Here is a 21,160-nt window from a genome sequence, read left to right on the forward strand (position 1 = left end):
GATTGTGAAGATTCCACCTTCTTATGGGACATACTGCAGCGCACCTTGAAAAAAGATTTGCCGCTTACCCCATATGGCATCCGCTTCCTCCCAACCGCAAACGATAAAGGAGTGCCGTATGACATGTTTATGGCGCTATGTCTTCATAGCATATGGAAAACAAGAATGGCAGTGCATATGCCGACTTAAACCCCCAGCCTGCCAGAGAATATTTCAAAGAAGGCATCGCCTTCATTCGTGAGATACTTAAAGCGCAGAATGATCCACCACAATGGATGCCGGTATTAGATGGTCTTGTTAATCTGAAGTGGTTTTAATTACCCACGTTTGCCGAAAGCAGGCAAGCGTTTTTAATTACAGAATGTAGCATGTATTAGTGATTTTTTTGTTTTGTATCTTTCCTGAGAAAGGAAATAAAGAAAAAAAAGCCTCGGTAGCGCAGTAGGCAGCGCGTCAGTCTCATAATCTGAAGGTCGTGAGTTCGATCCTCACCCGGGGCAAAGGCGGCGATATATTTTTCGCTGCAGCCTGAAGCAATAGTGGTACTCACTTGTTAGACACTAGAATGGACGTGTGTTGCTATCTCGTGCAGTACCATTGTTCCGCGGCATTTCACTTTCTCAACGCCGTCTCAACTAGAAGGAATGAGATTGGGCGTGTCTCCTTGCGTTCCCTGTCCGCCTTGGTAGCGCAGGATTCTACTTCCGGCCACTGCAGTGAACGGACGCAGAATGCCTTGCTCGGTAGGGGCGGTTACAGCGGCCTTCGGCCGTGGTACCAGGTGTACGGATAAGCCTTACCCGGAATACCAAGTTGTTTTGCCTCATCTGCCTTCAGGTACTTCAGTTTTGTACACTGTATTTTTGCACGCTGACGTTAAAACCAGGCCGTATCGGGTCGAGCACTTTCGAGATGCTATCGCGCGTCTTGCACTGCTGCCGGAAATGGTGGCCCTTGGCGCTTTCCAAATGAACCACGTATGGGTGGTGTCTTCCGTGATGAGTCTGCAAAGAAAAAGATGCTAGCAGCGGAATCTTTCAACGTAAAAGACCAACTCTGCGTCGTATTTGATCCCTGCAACCAAGGCATCAGGCTGAAGCTTTATTGGCTGGTGCACTTCGTTCATTACGACGAAGTTCGTGCAGCCTTAGCCCCTTACGGAAAGGTTACAGACGTCACCCGAGAAAAGTGGCGAGTACAGGGATGCAATGACAAAGGGTACACCACCCGTTTGGTGACGCTCCAGCCAAAACCTGGCGTGACAGTTGAAGACTTCCCTCACCAGGTGCATGTCGCCGAAAACTTAGCGCTCGTGCATGTTCCAGGAAGGCCCCCGTTATGCCTCCGGTGCCATGGAACTGGACACATCCGGCACGAGTGCCGCATACCACGCTGTGCACTTTGCCACCGCTACGGCCACGAAGAACAAGAGTGCGTGAGGTCGTATGCTGCGGTGATAAGCCCAGTTAAAGGCGACGAAATGGCTGAACCGATAATGGACCACGCTGACGCTGATGCGGCGTTCCAAGCAGAGACCGAAGGGCAGGCGGTAGATAGCACGAACCCCGAAGCGACTCCAACACCGGAGGAAACCAAGGGCTCCAGTGGCGGCCAGACTGTCGAGGCAAAGAGCGTGCTGTCTGAGAAACCGATTACCGAAGAAAATTTGACTGGGACAAAGGGCGCGCCATCAGCGAGCACGTCGGAGTCGACCACGAAAGACAGGACCGAGGATTCTGAGGATGTCGAAATGATTGCAGCCGCCGAAGCAGCTGCAAAGAGCCCTCGCGAGGTCACCGACGGATACGAAGAGACACCGGAACGATCGAGCAGCGGCAAACCTTCGCCGAAGACGTCGATAACAAGGCGACCCGGCTTCAAACCGAAGCCGAACGTGCCGCCTGACAGGCGGACGACTGTGCCGAGACAGCGTGCCCTCAGTGCAAGACCTGCCCTAGAGGACATGTAGATGGTGCCGCGTACTGTTTTTTGCCTTTGTTGCCTGCCCAGACATGAGTACCATTCTGTATGTATGCCTAATATAAACATGGCTGTTAATATGACAGTTCCCTTTTGTGTAGGGACGATAAATGTGAGGTGTTTGGCATCCCGCAGAACGCAGTGCCAGATAAGCCGGCTCTTGTTAGAAAATGATATCGGCATAATGGCAGTGCAAGAAACCAAAGTAGAAAGCGAATAATGCTAGTTCGAAAATGCACTGATATTGTGGTGCAAACTGTCACGTCTAGTGCTAACGGTAGGCTACTAGTCATCGACTTTAGTTTTTGCGGCCTCCTCTGGCGTGCAATATGTGTTTATGCGCCGAAGAAGATTCACGAACGCGAAGAATACATAGGAAACCTGAAAGCCTGCATGACGTACGAAAGAAACATAATATTATTTGGGGACTTTAACTGTGTGGTGTAGACCTGCAAGATCGAGCAAACAGATTGACCTATCGCGATAAAAGTGCGTCACTGTTAAACGCGCTTGTAAACGAGTTTGAACTAGACGACGTTGGTTGTATTTTTGAAGGCGACGAGCACGTACAGCATACGCACTATCAAGGTGTAAGTCACGCTAGACTTGATCGCATATATGTTTCTGTTGAAATCACACCGCATCTGACTGCGTACAGAGTAAAGACTGTCACATTTAGTGATCACTGCTTGGGGATAGCGACAATAGTAACCAAAACAAAAGTATCAAGATTCAGTTGGAATTTGTGGAAATTAAATGATAAATTGTTGGATGATGAAATTTTTCGTAAGAAAGTAAAGGAGAAGATGGATGGAATATTTTCGGTTGAAACTTCTAACTTCACAATAGTTTGGGAACAATTTAAGAACGAAGTAAAGATTGCCGCGATTGAACGAGCTTGCGTGCTGGGTAGCAATGAAAAACAGCAAGAGAAAGAACTAAAGAGCACGTTAGATTTTATGACTACTGTTGAGAGTACTAACCCTGGACACATTAGCAAGGAAATACGTGACCTGAAAAGTAAACTTGAAGTGATTGATGAGAATAAATATCGCGGGGCGATGGTCAGAGCACGAGCGGAAAGACTATGGCTCGGAGAAACGCCTACTAAGCGGGCACTCGGTGAAGAAAAAAGGCAAGCAGTAAAAAAAGAGATAAAAGAAATAAGATATAAAAACGAAGCGACACGTGATAAAGAATTGATAAAGAAAGCGTTTGTTGAGTGTTATCAAAGACTGCTAAGCCCTAAAATAAATGATACAGTAGCTTTCGAAATGATTTTCTATCGCTCATGCCAAGGCTAGACGATGAAGTGAGAGAAACGCTTGAGCGGCCAATTAGTCTGCATGAGGTAGAACAGGCCATTGATGAGCTAAGCACCGGCAAGGCACCCGGGCCTGATGGACTAGGGGCTGCCATTTACAAAACCTTCAAGAAAGAACTGGCACAAGCGTTACACCGCGTGATAGATGAGTGCTATGATCAAAAAAGGGCACCTTTATTGTTTAGAAAATGCCATGTAGTACTAATTCCAAAATCAGATGATCCAGGAAATTGATGGCTGTTGAGGCCTATCGACCAATAAGCCTTACGAATGTAGACTATAAAATTTTTACAAAGGTGCTAGCCAAGAGATTTCAGAGCGTTATCACACACCTCGTACTACCTCACCAGACATGTGCCATCAAAGGAAGGATAATTTACACAAATATACACACCGCTAGAACTATCCTAAAGTGCTGCGATATAAATCGTGATAACATAGCTATGATACAACTCTATCTTCAGAAAGCATTTGACAGGGTTAATCAGGACATATTACAGTTAGTATTAGAACATTGTAATGTGGGAAGTGTCATCACTGAAGGCATAAAAATGGTGTATGAAGAGTGTGCCGTAAACCTTATAATCAACAGCACCTTAAGTGAGAACATTCCAGTGCTGTCAGGTATAAAACAAGGGTGCACGTGCTCGTCTCTTCTTTTTGCACTTTATTTGGAACCCTCATGTTTAAAAATTCTAAGAAATGAAAGGGTACATGGTTATTCCTATTACACCAGCGAAGTGAAGATACTGGCATAAGCAGACGACATAGCCATATTCTGCAGAGACAAGGACAGTATTATGAAGCTGTTAAGGAAGCTACAGCATTCTGCAGTGCTACCGGAAGTGCCATTAGCTGGGGTAAATCTCTTGGCATTTGGCATGGAAATTGGGGGGAAGCGCCGGAGGCGTATGCAAATATGCGATGGACAAGTATTCCTGCTAGTTACTTGGGGGTGCCTCTTGAGCATTATAGAAATACTAGCGAATACTGGGCAGGAGAGACAGACAGGCTGAAGGACCAATCTGAAAAATGGAGAGGGCATAACTTTTCTATGTTTTCACGCGCAACAGCCTGTAATGTATTTTTTGTTGCAAAAGTGTTTAATGTACTTCAAGTGTTCAGTATTAGCAAAATTTGTGTTCAGAAATTACACAGTGTTTTCCACCTATATATGGAATTCCACATGGGAACGCACCAGTCGGTCAAACTTTTTCCTTTCCGTGCGAACGGAAGACTTGCCCTTTGTCATTTGTTTTTGAAACAAATTGTTTCAAGGTTTTTCTTTTTGCGACACCAAAGAGCTTTTTTTCTTGCGTGCTGTTATACACGTTAGACTGTGTAATCATATTCCGGAATATATTGTGTCGTCAAACGCAGAGACACGGGGAACATTGAGCAGCTTTTGGCGCGAAATTGTCTCAGCTTATCAAGTACTGAAGCCGCGATTTTCCTTAGAATACCTGAGCACAGTTGCGCGTAAACGATTATACAAAGATCTAGTCAATGTATTTTTGCCAATACCGTTGTACCGCTCCATCTGTCAACTAGGACAAGAACGTGACGTTTTAAAACGAGTTCGGAAAATGCCAGTTAGAGCGTCATCAAAAACTTTTTTTTCCAACTGCACACAGGCACGCTCCCTGTAAAACCGTGGCTTGAAAGTAAAGGCATCTTTGTTCCATGGAGATTGCACTGTTTGATATGCCAGAAGACCGAAACGATAGAGCACATCTTTCCTGACTGTCACGATGCGGTTTTTCTGTGAGACATTCTTCAGCGGACAGTCAAGAAGGAGTTGCCAGTATCACCCTTTGGTATCAGATTTTTGCCATGTGCAGATACAGACGACGTGCCATGTGACATGCTAATGCTGTTGTGCTTGCACAGTGTATGGAAAACGAGGATGGTGGTCAGGAATGCGGATATAAACGCACGATCGGCAGTGCAAAACTTCATTGAACACTGTGGTTACATACGAGATGCTCTCAAAATCCAGAGAGACCCACCAGATTGGTTACCTGTTCTTGATAAGCTGGCTTCTCTGAGGCCATTTTAACCTCCCACTCCAGCCATGAAAAGGCTTACGTGTATTTTATCATAATTGTATCCTTGTCTGTATGAGTTGTGTGTTTGTAAGTGGTAAACCGGTAATAAAAAAAAAAAGCCTCGGTAGCGAAGTAGGCAGCGTGTCAGTCTCATAATCTGACGGTCGTGAGTTCGATCCTCACCAGGGGCAAAGGCAGCGATGTATTTCTTGCTGCCTTAAGCAATAGTGCTACTCATTTTTTAGGCACTACAAAGGAAGTGTGTTGCAATCTTGTGCAGTTCATTGTTCCGCGGCATTTCAATTTCTCAACGCCGTCTCAACTAGGAGAATGAGATTGGGCGTGTTTCCTTTTGTTCTCTGTCCGCCTCGGTAGCGCAGTGGGGATTCCACTTCCGGCCGCGAAAGCCTACGGACGTGTCTATCATGAGCTCCGTTGGAGCGGATGTAGCGGCCCAGTTTAGCCGCGGTACCAGGAATGAAGTGTCGCAGGATTATGCAGTCATTTTGCCCCCCTGCCAACTGTGTATGTTGTTCAAAATACTGTTTTTCTACATGCTGATATAAAAGGAAGACCGTATCGTGCAGAAGATTTTCGTGAACCACTGTTTAAACGTGTCCCGCCCACCGAACTTCTTGCGCTTGGCGCCTATCAAATGAACCATGTGTGGGCGGTTACCTGCAAGACCGCTGAAGGCGCGAAGAAGTTTTTGGTTGATCCGAAATTGACGGTGAAGGGCCGCGGCGATGCATCGTAATTGATCCAAGCCACCACGACGTCCGTCTGAAGCTTCACTGGTTGCTCTACCACGTACGCGAAGAAGATGTGCGAAACGCGCTGAGTCCCTTACGGAACGGTCATGGAAATAGGACTGGATAAATGGCGAATTGACGGTTACAGCCAGCAGAGCACCATGACACGTACAGTTGTGGTGCGACTGAAGGCCGACGTAACGTTGGACAATTTACCACATCAGCTGCGCGTTGGAGGCGAGCTTGCCGTTGTCGTGGTGCCCGGAAGAGCACCAAGGTGTTTGCGCTGCTAGCAAATTGGCCACATCAGAAAGAATTGCCGCGTCCCGTGATGCAACGTCTGCAAACGCTTTGGCCATACCGTAGAAAACTGCTCGAGGACGTATGCTGCAGCTGCCATGACCACGATGAGCACGAAGAAATCCGAGCTCACCATGGACGAAGCCGAAGCAGAAGAATGTGTGAGTCCAGCAGCAATTTGAGGGGCACAAGAGACAAGCACCTAAGAAAATGAGCCACCGAAAACTGCTGAGGAAAGTTTGAAAATCACTGCACATGTGCAAATTTCAGTTCAAGCGAAGACGAAGATTACGGACTCCAATGTCAGCGAGGATGCCACCGATAAAACAAGTGCAAACACTGAGGCAGCGGAAGTTCACCAAAAGCCTTCCGAAGAGGACTTCATGGATTGCCGTGAAGCAGAAGAAGATAGTGCGGTGGTAAAGAGACCACGAGACGACGGCGGTGAAGATTCAAAGGGCGCAACTAGCAGTGAACCTCCGACGAAAGCGTCAACCAGTCGCCGGCCGCGGCCCACCGCAAAGCCAAACGTCAAGGAGGGGGAGAAGAGGGCGGCTCAGCCGCCCACTTGACAACACAGCTAACGCACTACGTGTGTACCCGAAAATCGGGGCACACCTTGTTTTTGGTGAGCGCATCCCTTTTTTAAAGATAAAAATGGCTATTAGTCTTGAGAGAGCAGTTCGTTTCGCCACTTTAAATGTGCGCGGGTTAGCTGCTGGAAGACGTCAGTACCAATTAAGCAGACTGCGGAACACGATTTAGATGTGATTGCCGTGCAAGAAACTAAAGTAGCGAGGGAGGAGGAAACTGATCGAATGGTTCTGCCATTTCGCACCACGTATAATATTTGTGTATCACATTGCAATGGCTTGTCGGGAGGGTGTGCCATTTTCGTGAAGAAATCTATTGGTGCTGTTGAGACAAATATAAGAAGCAGTGATAGTGGACGATTCGTAGTATGTGATTTTTCGCTGCTGAATTTTGAATGGCGCATGATTTGCTTGTATGCCCCGAACCGCGAGAACGAAAGGAAAGCTTTCTTTGAAGAAATTAGTGGTTTTCTTGATTGTAGTAGATATGTTATATTTATGGGTGACTTTAACTGTGTGTGCGCAATGGAAGACCACTCCAAGCGTGTAAATATCCGCGATCAAAGCGAGCGGATTTTGAGTGAATTGATTGCAGAGAATGGACTGGAAGATGTGGCCCTCTGCATGTCTAACGGCAGGGTCCAGTTCAGACATTTTGAGGGTCAAAGTCACGCGCGTTTAGATAGAGCATACATTCCACTTGACCTTGTGATGTGCTGTGATGAATACTTGGTTACACCAGTGTCGTTTAGCGACCGCTGTTTGGTGAGATTCACGCTTGGGAAAGAAGAAAAAAAAAACGACAAAGTTCAACTGGAACCTTTGGAAATTAAACCATAGTATTCTGAAAGATGAAACATTTTCTAAAAAATTAACAGAAGCGTTAACGATGGTGTATGAAGATGAAAAAGATGACTGGGAAGAACGGTGGGAAACTTTCAAACAAAATGTTAAACTAAGTGCTATACAACGAACGACGAAGCTTAATTTTGAGAAGAAACAAGGCGAGAAGAACTTGCAGTTGCAACTGCAAGCACTTTTAAAGGAAGAGAGTGCGAAACTGGGCTCGTTCACCGAGGAAATCACAAATACGAAACTCAAGCTCGAGTTTTTAGATAAAGAGAAATACAGAGGTGCTATTATTAGGTCAAGAACAGAAAAGCTTTGGATGGGCGAGACACCTACAAAACGGGAACTATGTGATGAAAAGCAATATGCACAAAGAAAAGAAGTTAAGGAAATAGTGTACAATGGCACATTGACGAAAGAAAAAAGTCAGATAAGGGAAGCATTTGTTGAACACTATCGCAAATTGCTTGGAAAGCGTTTGTCTATGGCGAGTGGATTTAGTGAAGAATTCCTTTCTTTGGGGCCCAAGTTTGTCGATGAAACGCAAAAATGTTTTGGAGGCTCCTATCAGCGTACAGGAGATTAAGAAAGCTATTGATGACTTAAGCACTGGAAAGATGCCTGGTCCAGATGGAATAGGAGCAGAATTTTATAAAATGTTTAAAGAAGAGATCGCACGCGCGCTGTTCGAAGTTATCGAAGATGGTTATAAAAAGAAAAGACTACCACGCTCGTACCCCGAGGCGCACTCTGTTTTAATCCCCAAAACAGATGATAGCACCAGAATCCAGTCTGTGACGTCGTATCGGCCCATTAGCCTCTTGAACACGGATTACAAAATTTTCATGATGGTGTTGGCCAGGAGACTGCAGAATGTCATTCAAAACATTTTAGGACCGCACCAGACATGTGGCATAAGAGGTCGTAGCATTACGACAAATATACACATAGTAAGAAGTGTCTTAGAGATTTGTGATGACCTTGGAGACCCAATAGCAATGATGCAATGAGATCTACAAAAAGCTTTTGACCTTGTTTCCCATGAAGTGTTGTTCAGTGTGTTGGAACATGGGCAAGTAGGAAGGTGCTTCTTGATGGATTAAAGATGGCATACTCGCAGTGCGTAACACGCCTGGTAGTTAACAGGGTGCTCAGTGAAGAAATTGAGGTACTCAGTTCTATCAGACAAGGATGTCCGGCCTCAGCCTTACTTTTTGCCATGTACCTAGAACCCTTGTGTTTATCAATTATTCATAATTCAAATGTACATGGATTTAGATTACAGAACACCGAAGTGAAGATTCTTGCATATGCCGATGACGTGGTTGTACTCTGTCAAGATAGGCAGAGCATATGTGAAGTTGTCCACACGGTCAAACAATTTTGTTCCATGACAGGTAGTATGATTAATTGGGACAAAACAACTGCATTTGGGTATGGTAATTGGGATATCAGACCTGATGTATACGTAAATGTAAGATGGGAAACTCGTCCACTAAAGTACCTTAGGGTACCACTTCAGGTCTATCGTGACGATAACGAGTACTGGAAAGACGAAGCCGAAACAACCCGACAAAAAACAAACGCCTGGAGAGGGCGTGAACTCTCTATTTTTGCACGGGCGTCTGTATCCCAATTACCATGCAGCCATGCAATTACCATGCAACCATATTTTTGATATCCAAAATATGGTCTCTGTGCCAAGTCCTTTGTATGTCACGCGTGAATGTGCAGAAATGTCACAAGAGTTTTGCTGTGTTTGTATGGAAATCGACGTGGGAGCGAACAAGTCGCTCAAATTTATTCCTATCAGCCCGAAACAGTGGTTTGGGTTTGTGTCACTTGTTTATTAGGCATCTTGTGTCTCGCTTTATTTTTCTCTGCGACCAAAGAAATGAATTTTTGCAAAGTGTAATGAAATTAAGGCTGTGCTCCCACGTTCCAGAATTTGTTGTGTCGTCGAACAATATGTACCAGCATGTGTCAGGGTATCTGCGTGAAGTAGTACAATCTTTTAATTTTATCAAAGTACGTTTTTCACTAGAGTACTTGTCCTCTGCAAAACGGAAAAGACTTTACAAAGACCTCATTGAATGTTTGTTACCAACGCCGTGATACAGATCTTTATTCAATGTCGGACCCGGACAGGACGTGTTAAGAAGGGTTAAAAGGATGAACGTAAAACCAGGGGCAAAAACTTTCTTTAAACTTCACTCTGGGATGCTACCAGTAAAGCAATGGTTAGCCGATAAAGGCCTCTACGTCCCATGGACGACGAATTGTCTGTTATGTAAGAAGCCCGAAACTGTGGAACATGTGGTTATTTACTGCTGGGACGCCGTACTCCATTGGGACATCCTTCAGCGCACATTGAAAAAAACACCTACCCATCACGAGTTATGGCATTCGTTTTCTGTGTGTGGACAATGAAGACGGAGTCCCATACGACATGTTCATGTTAATAGGACTGCACAGCATCTGGCAGACTAGAATGGCGGTCCGTAATGCAGACCCTCACACACGTCCTGTCAGGGAAAACTTCATCGCGAACATGGATTATATTCGCGAATTGTACAAAGCGCAACCAGACCCACCCGACTGGTTACCTCTATTGGATAAATTGTGTAACTTGAAGAAATTTTAATGTGAACACACCGGACCAAGGCTCGGTCCACGTGCTCATTTTACCTTTCGTGTTTCTGTGTTCCTGTGCCATGTAAAAAGAAAACAGGTAATAAAGAAAAAAAAAAGCCTCGGTAGTGCAGTAGGCAGCGCGTCAGTTTCATAATCTGAATTTTTTGCTGCCTTAAGCAATGGTGCTACTCATTTTTTAGGCACTAGAATGGAAGTGTGTTGCAATCTTGTGCAATATCACTGTTCCGCAGCATTTCACTTTCTCAACGCCGTCTCAACTAGCAGGAATGAGATTGGGCATGTTTCCTTTCGTTCTTTGTCCGCCTCGGTAGCGCAGTAGGCAGCGCGTCAGTCTCATAATCTGAAGGTCGTGAGTTCGATCCTCACCCGGGGCAAAGGCGGCGATGTATTTTTTGCTGCCTTAAGCAACAGTGCTGCTCATCTTTTAGGCACTAGAAAGGAAGTGTGTTGCAATCTTGTGCAGTCTCACTGTTCCGGAGCATTTAACTTTCTCAACGCCGTCTCAACTAGCAGGAATGAGATTGGGCGTGTTTCCTTTTGTTCTCTGTCCGCCTCGGTAGCGCAGTAGGCAGCGCGTCAGTCTCATAATCTGAAGGTCGTGAGTTCGATCCTCACCCGGGGCAAAGGCGGCGATGTATTTTTTGCTGCCTTAAGCAACAGTGCTGCTCATCTTTTGCTCATCTTTTAGGCACTAGAAAGGAAGTGTGTTGCAATCTTGTGCAGTCTCACTGTTCCGCTGCATTTCACTTTCTCAACGCCGTCTCAACTAGCAGGAATGAGATTGGGCGTGTTTCCTTTTGTTCTCTGTCCGCCTCGGTAGCGCAGTAGGCGGCGCGTCAGTCTCATAATCTGAAGGTCGTGAGTTCGATCCTCACCCGGGGCAAAGGCGGCGATGTATTTTTTGCTGCCTTAAGCAACAGTGCTGCTCATCTTTTAGGCACTAGAAAGGAAGTGTGTTGCAATGGTGTGCAGTATCATTGTTCCGCCGCATTTCACTTTCTCAACGCCGTCTCAACTAGCAGAAATGAAAGTGGGCGTGTCTCCTCGTGCTCCCTGTCCGCCTCGGTAGCGCAGTGCATTCCATTTCCGGCTTTCGAGCAACACGGTCACGGAATGTCGCGCTCCGTCGAAGCGGTATCAGCGGGTCGCGGGAACAGGTTTTTTGCTGCTTCTGAAAATTACCAAGTTATTCTGCCGAACCTGCCAACAGGAAAAATTGTGCTAAAGACAGTGTTTATGCATGCTGACGTTACTGCTAGACCCTACAGAGTGGAAGACTTCAGGGACACATTGCTTCATCTTTGTGTGCTGGCCGACGTTATCACGTTAGGGGCGTACCAGATGAACCACGTCTGGGCTATCACCCTCAAGGACGCTGCCGCTACGGAGAAACTACTTGCTGCGAAGGACGTGAAGGTTAAAGAACACAACTGCCGGATAGTCGACGCTAATGACCGAGGTATTCGCTTCAAGATTCACTGGCTGCTCCACGGTGTTGCTGACGAGCATGTGCGTGCTGCGCTATCGCCGTACGGGAAGGTGGTCGACGTGTCAAGGGAAAAGTGGCGTGCGCAAGGCGTTCTCGACAAGGGCTCTACGACCCGTATTGTTACATTGAAGTTGGGACCGGGTTTCAAGATCGACGACATACCGCACCAAATCAAGGTGGCCGGTGAACCTGCGCTAATTGTTGTACCAGGCAGGGCCCCACTTTGCCTCCGTTGCAAATCTAGTGGGCATATACGCAGAGACTGCCAGGTGCCACGTTGTGCGCTTTGCCGACGGTATGGCCATGAGGACTCCCAATGTGCGAAAAGCTACGCAAGTGCTGCAGGATCCAAGAGGGGTGATGACACGTCAGAGCACCTCATGGACGAAGCTGATGCCGAAGAAACGGCGGGAGGTCAAACCTCAAGCGTCGAGGCGTCTTCTGGGCCAACCACGGTAGACGGGGCAGACAACAGCAAGCCTTCCGAAGAAGAGTTCCCACCCCTCTCCCAAGGTACGGATGTGAAAGCTGAGCCTAACAAGAACACCGAGGACGCTACCGAAGACGCCGAGGCGGACAAGTCCGCGTGTATGCACGTCTCGGAAGCACCAAGCTCTGGTGTGGCAGCAAAGCGGGCTCACGAGGATACCAACGAGACAACGGCGAACACCGACGGCGAAGGGCAACCACCAACCAAGGAGGCTATCGTTCGGCGGCCCACAATGAGACCTCGACCGAACGTGGCCACCGGTAAAAGTGTGGCGGCAACGCCGCCAACAGCGCCAACGTAGCGTAAGATCTGCCATGGCACGACGCCCTGGCATGCGGCTTTTTGCTGAGAGAACCACCACGATTCCCAGCCTTTCTTCATAGTCACTATGGTTTATATTCCTAAATCGCTACGTATCGCGACGATTAACGTCCGAGGGCTTGCGTCCAAACGAAAACAGTCAGCTGTACCGATTGGTGACCGAGTTTGACCTCGACATTGTGGCGATACAGGAAACTAAAGTTGATGGTGAAGTAGAGACTGGGAAAATGGTTCGACGTTTTACGTTGTCTTATGACGCTGTGGTTAGCCATGCTGTAGGGACGTCAGCAGGTTGTTGCCTTCTTTTGCGCCAGAGCTTGGGCTTATCAATAGAAGCGACATTAAGTTGTGACTCAGGGAGGCTCATCATCTGCGATTTTCTTTTTGCCGCTAAGGAGTGGCGTATGATTTGTGTGTATGCACCTAACAATGCGGAAGAGAGGCGAACCTTATTCGAGCGTGTTAACCAATACTGTGACTGCCAGAAACTTGTCATTATTGCCGGTGATTTCAACTGTGTGCTTTCTGCAGCAGATAAAACTAGCAGACGAGATTTTAATGACATAAGCACTGTTATTCTTAGAGAAATTGTGAATGATGATGGTATGGAAGATGTAGGGCAATGTTTGGAAGGTACGCGAACCGTACAATTTACTCATTTTCAAGGATCGAGTCATGCCCGATTGGATAGAATATATGCGTCTTTGGATATTATACATTTGTGTCAACAGTATCATGTTACGCCAGTCTCCTTTAGTGATCACTGCTTAGTTTATTTTACTATAGCAAGTCTAGAAGACTCAAGGAATAATTTTAATTGGCAGTTATGGAAACTGAATTGTAAGCTGATGAATGACGATGTTTTTGTGAAGCAAGTAACTGATTTATTTAAAAAACTCAAGGAAAACAACAAAATTCCTTGGGGAGAAAGATGGGAATTATTAAAGAATCAGGTTAAAATAAGAGCACTGGAACGTTCAAGTGCAGTAGCTAGAGAAGCAAGGTTTCAAGAAAAAACACTACGCACGAACCTTCAACTGCTACTTAATCAAGAATAGCTCAGACCGGGTGAATTTCTAGACGATATACAAGTGGTGAAGCGCAAGCTGGAGCTTATCGATACCGAACGGTACCGTGGTGCCTTAATACGCGCAAGAGTTGAAAGGCTGACAAGCGGAGAATCGGCGACGACAAGAGGGTTTGGGGCGGAAAAGGGGCATGCGCGAAGGCAGCAAATAGTAGAAATTGAACGTGCAGGTGTGATCACTAAGGATACTGACGAAATTGTTAGAACGTTTTCGGAGTACTTTCGTGCGTTGTTTGCTCGCAGCGTAGTTGATATCGACCGTTTCAAACGTGAGTTTGTTTCCTTAATGACACGGTTGGACGATGTGACAAGATAAGCTTTGGAGCAGCCCATCACAAATGAAGAGGTGGATTTTGCGATAGAAAACATGAACTTAGGGAAATCGCCGGGTCCAGACGGCCTTGGTGCAGCGTTTTATAAAACATTTAAGGGAACAGTCACTCCAATTCTAACGCGTATTTATAACGAAGCTTACGAGCTTAAGTCGCTACCTCCATCTTTTGTTACTGCGCATACGATTCTTATACCTAAATCTGATGATACAGTAAAATTACGAAATGTAACTGCCTATCGACCCATCAGCTTGACAAACAGTGATTATAAAATGTTCATGAAAGTGTTAGCTAAGAGATTACAAACTGTTATCTCGGAAATTGTAGGGAAGCATCAGACATGCGGCATTAAAGGACGCTCCATCACTACGAACACTCACGTGGCACGTTCTATTCTGGAATGTTGTGATGTTACGGGTGCTGGAGTAGCCATACTACAGATAGACTTCGAGAAGGTGTTTGATAGGGTTCCCCATGACGCTCTCTTGTGTGTACTAGACCATGTAAATGTAGGCCATGTTATTAGAGAAGGCGTCGCGATGGCGTACAGCTCGTGCATGGCGCAGTTAATAGTGAATAAAGTGGTTGGTGAGCGCATACCAGTGCTACAATCTCTGCGCCAGGGGTGCCCAATATCAGCATTGCTGTTTTGTTTATACATCGAATCCTTTTGTCTACATGTTATTGCAAGCGAGCATATACGTGGGTTCAAACTGCAACAGGTAGAAGTGAGGTTGCTGGCCTATGCCGACGACATTGCCGCTTTTTGTACAGATTATGACAGTGGTCTGCATGTTATTAAAACTGTGGAAAGTTTTTGTCTTTCAAGTGGAAGCTGCGTGAACTGGGGAAAGTCTCTGGGGTTTTGGCACGGCTATTGGCCGTCTAAGCCAGACACTTTCGCGAATTTAAGATTCGTGACCACTCCTGTTAAATATTTGGGAGTGCCCTTAGAAAATTATCAGGACAGCGAACCTTACTGGCGCAACGAAATGTGCAACTTACGCGAGAAAACCAATAACTGGAATGGCCGGAATCTGTCAGTCTTTGCAAGAGCGACAGTATGCAACTTATTTTTTATAAGTAAGTTGTGGTATGTAATGCAAGTGATACACTGTTCAAGAATGAATGTCCAGAAAGTTCACAGAATATTTGCAGTGTTTGTTTGGGGCTCCTCATAGGAGCGAACAAGCAGAACCAATTTGTTTAGGCGAGTCCGTGATGGCGGGTTGGCGTTAGGCCATTTGTATCTACGTCAAATAGTTAATCGGTTAATGTTCTTGAGAGACGTAAAAGATCCCTTCCTTTGAACATTGTGCCAGGTTCGGTTGGGTAATGCCCTACCAGATCTTGTTCTCTCAACGGATCGCATCCACGGATGCATTCGGGGTTATTTAAAAGAGGTTGTTATGTCCACCCGTTTTTTGTGTGTGCGGTTTTCTACAAACTACTTAAGTGATGTGGGTCGGAAAAAGTTATACAGAGACCTGTGTGATGTGGTGTTACCTGTGCCGCTATATAGATCTTTGTACAGTACCTCAAGAGTAAAGGATGCGCTTAAGCGTGTCAAGAAAATGATGGTACCTCCAGGCGTTAAAACATTTTTCTTTCGTTTACACACCGGGACACTGACCGTCAAGACATGGATGGCAGAAAGGGGACTTTTTGTGCCCTGGGGAGTACACTGCCAAATATGTAAGCGAGACGAAACTATTGACGATGTGTTTTTAGAGTGTTGGAACGCAGTATTCCTGTGGGACATTCTACAGAGGACCCTTAAGAAAGATTTTCCGCTGCACCCTCAAGGAATCCGATTCTTGGCTATCGATAACGAAGATGGAGTACCTTATGATTTAATTATGCTCATTGTGTTGCACAATGTTTGGAGATGTCGCATGGCCGTCCGAAATGCAGATGTTGACGCCAGAGCAGCTCGCCAATACTTCAAAGAAAGCATTCACAGATATGTAGAAAAACAGAAAGCACGAATACCTGTTCCCCACTGGATGCCTTGTGTAGAATTGCTTTTGAATATGAAATTTATTTAGAATTACTTTCTCCAAGACAGGAGAATCCTTTTAGCATTTGACTATTTTTATGTATTTCAGCCCTGTATTTCTTGTAACTGGCAATAAAGAAAAAAAAAAGCCTCGGTAGCGCAGTAGGCAGCGCGTCATTCTCATATTCTCAAGGTCGTGAGTTCGATCCTCTCCCGGGGCAAAGCGGCGATGTATTTTTTGCTGCCTTAAGCAACACAGTGCTGCTCATCTTTTAGGCACTAGAAAGGAAGTGTGTTGCAATCTTGTGCAGTCTCACTGTTCCGCAGCATTTCACTTTCTCAACGCCGTCTCAACTAGCAGGAATGAGATTGGGCGTGTTTCCTTTTGTTCTCTGTCCGCCTCGGTAGCGCAGGGATTCCACTTCCGGCCGCGCTAGCGAACGGACGTGTTTTTTTTTTTTTCATGAGCTCCGACGGAGCGGCGATAGCGGCCAAGCTCGGCCGCGGTAACAGGTTATCGGCAATGGAAAGGGAATACCAGGTTGTTCTGCCTAGTTTGCCTACAGGTCGGTTTGTTTTAAATACCGTGTTTTTGCACGCGGACGTCAAGGCTCGCCCCTACAGGGTAGAAGACTTCCGCGACGCTCTGGCTCAGTATTCGGTGCTCCCCGAGGTAGTCGCCTTGGGGGCGTACCGTATGAGCCATGTGTGGGCGGTCACCTTCAAGGACGCTGAAGCGGTCAGAGAGTTGGTCAGCATCGGTGAACTGCAAGTTAAAAGCAAGCGCTGTATCTTCATCGACCCGGCCAACAGGGACGTCCGAATGAAGGTACCACTGGTTGCTCCACAGTGTGCCTGACGAGGACGTGTGTATATCGGGGGCGTGTCGACATTGTCATTCTGGCCAGAGTATTATGGCGTTGGCGGGCCAATTGATCTTTCCCTGGGATTCCCAGCGGTATATTGGCTGAATAGGCCCCTGAAAGGAACAGTAATTCAAGCCTACAAGTATGAAGGTCGATTCAGGATGCACCCCGCGCGCCCCGCCCTAAAGCTGTGACTCTGAAACCCTTTCTTGCCAGCCCCAGCAATGAACGGATTTGGACGTTTCGGACACCACTGTCACGTCGCCTGCGTACTGCGGGCCTTCGCAGTCGCGTCGCAGCGCAGAAGCCACTTAACGGCGGCACGACGCACGACGGCAGTTGCCACACATGGACAGAAGATGGGGTCTATCTTTTCGGAGTGACGTTTTCGACGCGACAAGACCAAAGATCGTGTTTGGAGACTACCAGGCACACGGTGAGCAAACTCGCTTTGAAAAGCCTCACAATGCCACGCAGGAACGACCCGGACAACGTCGTTTTCTGTACCGGGCAGGGCTCCGCTCTGCCTTCGCTGCCGGAGGTTTATTCCCACGGGATTACCAACAGGACCGGTACCGATCCGGCGCGGGCTCGGAGTTCGGCGGAGCAGCACATGCCTACTGGAATGGCCTCCGAAAGGAGCGGATCTGAATGTGATAGAAAACGTGTGGGGCCGCGATTCTTTGGCAAGGAAGCCCCTTTATTCCGGTGGACCAGTTGTGGGCGCAAGTCAGCAACGAGTGGGAAAGGCTGAAAGCCGATGTCGATCACTTTACGCGTTACTCCAGAATCGCAGTCGTTGCTGTAAGTGGTCACATCTCGCTATTAGATTTGCTCATGTTTTTATATTTGTTCTCAGGTCTTGTTTAACTTGAATTGCAAAAGGCAATCAATAAAAAGTTTAATAATTATCCCTCTTACACTCACTTTTTTCTTCACGCGCCAATCTTCAATCCAGAGCGAACGTACGCCAGCGTGACGGGGCGCTGGGGGCAGCGAGGACCGGGCAGGGCTCCGCTCTGCCTTCGCTGCCGGGGAACGGGCCATATCCGTCGCGAGTGCCGCATCCCGCGATGTGGTGTTTGTCGGCGCTTCGGTCACGAAGACGGTCAGTGTGAGCGAACGTACGCCAGCGTGACGGGGCCTGGGGGCAGCGAGGACATCGCCGACCTGCTCATGGACGAGGCAGACTTGGAAGAGGCGACGCCTCAGGCAAACTCCCGTGAAGCACAGCCGTCTACACCGTCCTCTTGTCCGGAGGGCGAGCGTAACAAGCAGCAAGTCGCCGTAACTTCCAAGGACCAGCACGAGCCCGCCAAAGGTGTTGACTCTGCATCGACTGGACGGGATGCGCCACCAGATGTGCAGCCTCCGGTGAGCGTGACTGAATCCGTGGAGGAGTGCATGGATGTTTCGCGCGACGGAGCTAGCTCGATGGCCGGAAAGCGGGCGCATGAGAGGACGGTGGACAGTGAGCAACAGCGGGGCGAAATATGGAAAATATGGCAATAAGTTTCATCTCTGGTTTGTTCTTCGCAACGGACACCATTCGGAAGGGCAACTTAATTTGCAGTCATGGCCTTGTTAACTGAAGCGACCTTGCGCGTAGCAACCCTGAATGTACGAGGGCTAAGCGCTAGAAGGCGACAGTGCCAATTAAGCCGCTTACTGCTCGAAAACGATTTGGACTTGGTCGCAGTTCAGGAGACTAAAATAGAGAACCCGGAAGTAGCCGACCGAATGGTGTCCGTTTTTCGTCCTCATTTCAATGTACATTTTTGTCATGCTGTTGGCAGTTCTGGTGGTTGTGCCATTTTCATACGTAACGACTTTTGTAGTTGCGTACAAACGATCGAGTCATGCCAATCTGGCCGCCTTTTAGTGGTAGATTTTAGTCTTTCGGGTGTGAGTTACCGTGTTGTTTGCGCTTATGCACCGAATGTTGAAAGAGATCGCACATTTTTTTTTGAGAGGTTTCAAACGTACCTAAACTGTGATAAAGTGCTATTACTCCTAGGCGACTTCAACTGTGTTTGTGCAGCTGAAGATCGATCGAAAAAGAGCCGTATCCATGATAAGAGCGCCGAGTTGTTATCGGAGATAGTACATGATCACGGTTTAGATGACGTGGGCAACGTTTTTTCCAATGGTACTCGTCCGATTTATACCCACTTTCAGCGAGATAGCCATGCAAGGCTGGATAGGATCTATGTCTCAGCTGAGCTAGTTGCGTTGTGCACCACGTACGACGTGAAACCAATTTCTTTTAGCGACCACTGTTTGGTTATTGCCGGGTTTGGCAGAGGGCAGGCGAAAAAACGTTTAAATTGGAACCTCTGGAAATTTAATGTGAAGCTCCTGCAGGACGAAAACTTCGTTATAGTAGTGACGGATGAACTGGACAAGCTACGTGCTGTGCAGTCAACAAATCTAGCTGCCGAATGGGAGGAATTTAAGCAAAGAGTTAAAATAGCTGCCATCGAAAGAGGTACCGTCCTTAAGTATAAGCAGAACCAAAGTGAACGAGAGCTTCACGAGCAGCTTGAATATTTTACTTGCATGGACATGGAAAACATCCAGCCTGGTGTTTTTAAGAAGGAAATGAGAGACGTGAAGAGCCAACTGGAGCAAATTGACGCCGAGAAGTATAAGGCTGCGATAATACGGACAAGAGCGGAAAAATTATGGGTAGGCGAAAGACCAACGAAGCGAGCGTTGTCTGATGAAAAGTGATATGCGTGCCAGAAAGAAATCAGTCAAATAGCTAGTGGCAACGATATGACGTCGGATAGGAAGGTGATCATGCGCGTGATATCTGATCATTTTTCTGAGCTGCTTGGACAACAAAGGAACATTATGGAAGGTTTCTGGGAGAGATTTTTACTGTTTAGGCCGAAGCTAGACGACGACGTTAAAGTACGTTTGGAACAGCAGATTACCCTACGGGAAGTCGAGGAGGCAATCGACGACTTGACGCTGGGCAAAGCGCCCGGGCCAGATGGCCTTGGGGCCGCCTTCTACAAAGCTTTTAAATGTAGGGTTGCTCCCTTGTTGCTTAATGTTTTCGCTGAAGCATATGACAGCAAGTGAGTTCCGCTGTCTTTCAGAAGATCACACGTTGTTTTGATACCCGAAAGTGATGACCCGGAAAAACGTCTCTCTGTGGGTTCTTATCTTCCGATCAGCCTCACTAACGTTGACTATAAAATACTTATGAAGGTATTAGCCAAAAGACTCCAGGGGGTTATTACAAAGCTGGTAGGGCCACATCAGACTTGTGGTATTAAAGACCGCAGCATTGCGACAAACATACACGTAGCACGAAGTGTGCTTGAATGTTGTGACGCTTTAGGCGAACGCGTGGCAATGATGCAGCTCGACCTGGCAAAAGCTTTTGACCGTGTCTCGCACGAGGTTTTATTTGGCATTCTCGAACACTCAAATGTTGGCCATGTAATACTAGAAGGCGTAAGAATGGCGTACACGGACTGCACCACGCGTATTATAGTCAACGGGGACCTTACGGAGAGCGTGAACGTTCGCTCCTCAGTGAGGCAAGGATACCCTTTGTCACCTTTGCTGTTCGCACTTTACCTCGAACCGCTCTGTTTGGCCATTGACCACAGTGAAGCTATTACGGGTTTCAGGCTGCAGACAGCACACGTCAAGATTTTGGCTTATGTAGATGATGTTGCCGTATTCTGCTCGGACAGTGAGAGCATCAAACAAGCCACTATAATATCGTTCGTGACTTTTGTGAGTATACCGGTGCCCAAATAAACTGGGATAAGAGTTACGGGTTTTGGCATGGCGACTGGGATGTCACGCCAGAGCATTTCTCTCGGTTACGTTGGTCGACAATTCCAACGCGTTACCTAGGCGTGCCACTTGAATCTTATCGTGAGCCAGAAGCGTACTGGTCTGACCAGGCGCAATGCGCGAAAGAAAAGTCTACTGCGTGGCAAGGCAGGCAATTGTCTATTTTTTCACGGGCCACTGTCTGCAACATTTTTCTAGTTTCGAAAATCTGGTATGTGATGAATGTGTTATGTGCATCCCGAATTAGCATACAAAA

General features: G+C 47.0%; 4 non-coding genes across 4 annotated transcripts; all 4 read left to right on the plus strand.

The window, feature by feature from the left end:
- The first annotated feature begins 427 nt into the window (after window positions 1-427).
- On the plus strand, window positions 428-500 carry Trnam-cau (transfer RNA methionine (anticodon CAU)). The gene has a single exon. It is a non-coding gene; the product is annotated as a tRNA-Met (tRNA).
- A 10,302-nt stretch (window positions 501-10,802) lies between these two features.
- Window positions 10,803-10,875, plus strand: Trnam-cau (transfer RNA methionine (anticodon CAU)). Its single transcript has one exon. It is a non-coding gene; the product is annotated as a tRNA-Met (tRNA).
- A 176-nt stretch (window positions 10,876-11,051) lies between these two features.
- On the plus strand, window positions 11,052-11,124 carry Trnam-cau (transfer RNA methionine (anticodon CAU)). Its single transcript has one exon. It is a non-coding gene; the product is annotated as a tRNA-Met (tRNA).
- Window positions 11,125-11,311: 187 nt separating this feature from the next.
- Window positions 11,312-11,384, plus strand: Trnam-cau (transfer RNA methionine (anticodon CAU)). Its single transcript has one exon. It is a non-coding gene; the product is annotated as a tRNA-Met (tRNA).
- Window positions 11,385-21,160: the final 9,776 nt, after the last annotated feature.

The sequence above is a fragment of the Dermacentor silvarum genome, chromosome 3, assembly GCF_013339745.2.
Source record: "Dermacentor silvarum isolate Dsil-2018 chromosome 3, BIME_Dsil_1.4, whole genome shotgun sequence".
In the NCBI taxonomy this organism is placed as follows: Eukaryota; Metazoa; Arthropoda; class Arachnida; order Ixodida; family Ixodidae; genus Dermacentor; species Dermacentor silvarum.